The following is a 4,410-nucleotide window of genomic DNA, read 5'->3' on the forward strand; positions in this document are numbered from 1 at the left end:
CGACAGATGCCATATTTCGCTGCAAACATTGTTAAGGAACACCAGTGAACACTGCTGAACACTTAGTGAGTTGCATATTCTTGAAAACAAATGTTAAGGTGATTTTAAGAACAGAGTTGCAGGTGCCCATAGACGGCCATTCTAAAGCTGGTTGAGATCAAATCCAAACAAGTCAAATAACAGAGACTGCAGCAAACATGAAATAAACGGTGAGGGGGACTCTAAAACATTGCAGACCATTCAGAAAATGGCCTTAATCTTCAAAAAAGTGGAGTTCTCCTTTAAGGCAGTCCTCTTCTTAGGCCAGTCCTCTTTTATTCACCTCTCTCTCTCTCTCTCTCTCTCTCTCTCTCTCTCTCTCTCTCTCTCTCTCTCTCTCTCTCTCTCTCTCTCTCTCTCTCTCTCTCTCTCTCTCTCTCTCTCTCTCTCTCTCTCTCTCTCTCTCTCACCATATTCTAGCTCTTTATATAAGAGTACTTCACTGCAGTATACATTGAGTGGCAGTTACATCATTTCCCCCCATAAATCAAACATTGAAAATATGCATATCTATATAATAGGGATGGGAATGAGTTTCGGACCACAGTTTAAATGGAAAGAAAACTCTGCAAACTAAGTGTAATGTTCACATATGCCAGAGTGTGTCCATGCATGTTTGTCTTTTTTAAGTAGCCTATGTAAATGCATGCAAATAGAGCAACACTGTAAAATGAAGGCGCAGTGTGTGTGTGCTGCAGTGCGTAGGCTGTATGTCATGTTTAAAGTGCTCATTTCCCTAATGGGCTCCACAAAAGAAATAGTTTTTTCTCTCTCTTAGCATCATGGGATTAAAGTGTAATGCATCAAACGTCTCGTTAAGGAATACTATTAAATGGATATGAAGAAAACTTTGCAGCGTGATAATGCTTCTTAAAGGCATCAGTGATAGCGCTAATTGAAAATCAAAGAAGAAAGAAGAACCACTGATCCACCTTTCACAGCAGCATATGATCTCACACACACACACACACACACACACACACACACACACACACACACACACACACACACACACACACACACACACACACACACACACACACACACACACACACACACACACACGTCAAGTCCTACGTACAAGGGAGTAAATTATTCCCGGCGCGTGCTGTAGGTAACCAGGTCAGTCGATTGCGATGGATCGCGCCATGTAATCATTTTGTGTTACGGCAGGAAGGACGATGTCATCCATCTTACAGGATATCTGTTTCTGCAGGCGCAGGTCAATGGGGCGTTCTGTTATGTCGAGGTGGGCTACTTCGTCGAGATGAGCTACCAATTGGCCGTTAACATAGCCCAAATTCTAACCCCAAGGGGTGCTGTAGTGTGTTGTAATGGCTTGGTATCTTAGCTCGCTGGATGGCTCATATCAACACGACAGGGGGCCAGCTCATAGCAACACACCAGGGGGGCCTCATCCCTCATCCCGGGTGGCCACATCGACAATTTACAGAGTGATTGTTCCGGCCTGTGAAATGATATTGTATTATTCCACATTAACAAAGAGTGGTGAAGACCCATTTTAAGGGTTGTCACATAAGGAGGAATGTTGCAGTCTAGGCATTTGGTTGTTCTAGTAGCAGAGTTGTTCACTTCCACTGTTTCCCCTCTTAGGTGCCATTAGCAGCTGCCAACTGGCAGACAGTTCACCTTCAGGCACTCTGCTAGCTAGCAATACAAGATGATTAAACTACATTAAAATTTTACATGACCTAAAAATCGACACTGCTCGGAATACAGAATTCTGTAGTGTGATTTTCCCGAAAAACAAGTAATGGGCACAAGTAACCTCCTTTACATGTCTATTAGCACCTTGGTCTTGGCTGTTGTGTGATGATTTCAGTCAAGTGTGCCTGAGGATGCCAGCTGCTCTTGCATATCTCTTGGTGATATGAAACTGCTCTGCCTCGCTTTCTCTGCTGTGGTGCTGACATACACACAGCAGAAACCTGCTGAGAAAGCAATATCCTCCATTTACTTACACACACACACACACACACACACACACACACACACACACACACACACACACACACACACACACACACACACACACACACACACACACACACACACACGCATGTACGCATGCATGCATGGTACGCACGCATGTATGGTACGCACACACACATGCAAATACTCCACACACACCCCTCCCCACCCACCCACACTCTCTCTCTCTCACTCACACACACACACATACAGATACACACACACACATGCACGCACGCGCACACACACACAGCAGGGTCCTGAATTTAAGCAGCCATTACAATGATTGCTCTCTGCAGAGGCTTGCTTGGAGGCTGCTCCTCACTGATATTTGGCCCTCAGCTGACTGTGTATTCTCCACAGGGACAGGAAGAGCTGTCTGGGGGGATTGTGTGTGTGTGAGAGTGTGTGTGTGTGTGTGTGTGTGTGTGTGTGTGTGTGTGTGTGTGTGTGTGTGTGTGTGTGTGTGTGTGTGTGTGTGTGTGTGTGTGTGTGTGTGTGTGTGTGTGTGTGTGTTGTGTGTGTGTGTGTGTGTGTGTGTGTGTGTGTGTGTGTGTGTGTGTGTGTGTGTGTGTGTGTGTGTGTGTGTGTGTGTGTGTGTGTGTGTATTTGTTGGGGGCCCAGGGGAACGGAGGAGGCCGCAGATTCAATTGGCGCTGGGGACCAGTTCAGGCTCGTCTCGGAGTGTGCTTGTTTCGGTCCCCCGCCGGCCGCAGTTTCTGCTCCCCGTTTATTGTTGTTATTTTGTTGCCGCTTGTCGGCTAATGACACGGTCAATTTCTTGGCAGCCACTTGGAGCCAGGGAACTCAATTGGTCCCGTTGCTGCTGCAGCTCCTGCTACTGCTGCTGCTGCAGCCGCTGAGACTATTACTGTGGTTCTGGCCTCTGGGGATGGTGTGGCTGCTACAGCTGTTTTTGTCTCTAACTGTGTGTATACACCAAATGTGACCAGGTAGCCTGAGATCAGTGAGAAAGTTTCGTCACGAATTCGCTTTATTTGCTTTGGACGTGATACTGACGTCTGATTTAGCTAATCAGAGAACAGCAGCCTGAGACATTCAAAAGATACATTTCAATTGGTTTGCCAAACTGCGTCATAGCTCATTACCATAACATGAATTGACTTTTAACACCCGAAAATCGCTCAGGTCGCCCTGTTTGCTCTGCCACCGGTGAATTTACTTTTGTGATTTTGCTGACGTTCCATTGAGAAATGATTACCATCGCTCTGGTCGCTTACTGTAGGGTTCGGCCTACATGCACAGTTCACAGATCATTTCAGGAAGCTACTGGGCTGTCGGCTCTTCCCTGGACCCCTCTAGCTAAATTTGTCCTCCTCCCAAGTGTTTCCATGTTAGCCTAGTGAGGATCAAAGAAAGGGTAAAGTGTCATAGACAACACAAGAATTATACAGTCCGGTCATGCCAGGGTGGAGATGTCTCATTTTTCATTTTCCTCAGGGGTTGGGGGTGGTTTAAATTCAGTTTTTTTTCCTAAATAGTTTTTGACTTTCTTTGAAAGCCTCATCATTCTAGTTTCCACTTATACAATATGCTATGTTTGTAATGACCCTTTCATCATTTATTTTCTCCCAAATGGTTTTGGACTTTCTTTAAAATCATCTGTCCAGTTTCTTTCTGTTAGCAGTGCCACACCATACATTATGTTCTCAGTTTCCCCTGCCCTTCTCATCTGTCAGACTGGCAGTGTCTCCCCCATTCATCCTGTGCCTTTTTGAACCCTCTGCTGCTTTAAAACACACAGCCCTCTCCATTATGTTTTCCATTTAGTACTTCTATCAGCTATGCAGATCAGATAGATTACATTTCCCCCGTACCACACTTTCCCCCAGCCCAACCCCTTACATTCCCCTCTTAAATATTGTTTTTGATGTCAAATATAGTGCACACCAGGTCAAAATGTGTGTAGCTGTCCCTGCCAACCCCTAATTTCTCCCTATACATATGTTAGGTCCAATAAGGCCAATACGTGTGCAGCAAACCACCATCCCCCAAGGGTGATTTCCCCCTTTTATATTTTGCGTGCTTTCCCCCTTTATACCGTATTGTGCCCAATGTCAAACACAGTGGACACCATGTATACAGTGCCCCCCACCCTATATATTTTGCCCGATTTCCCCCTTTATATATTTTGCCTGCTTTCCTCCTTGTACTCGATGTCATCAACACAGTGCACACCAGGTCAATGTTTTTAAGCAGTGGCAGCAGTAACAGTGGCTGTGTCTTGTGTTGTGTGCCAGTGCAAGTCAGTCAGTCTGCCCCTGCCTCTAAATGCCAAGCCCTCCATTACTGCACATGTAAGACCACCTCTTTAAACAGGAATAATGGGCCCATTTGTGTGCGGTCGCCCCTGGCCAT

The sequence above is a fragment of the Engraulis encrasicolus genome, chromosome 7 (assembly GCF_034702125.1).
Source record: "Engraulis encrasicolus isolate BLACKSEA-1 chromosome 7, IST_EnEncr_1.0, whole genome shotgun sequence".
Lineage (NCBI taxonomy): Eukaryota > Metazoa > Chordata > Actinopteri > Clupeiformes > Engraulidae > Engraulis > Engraulis encrasicolus.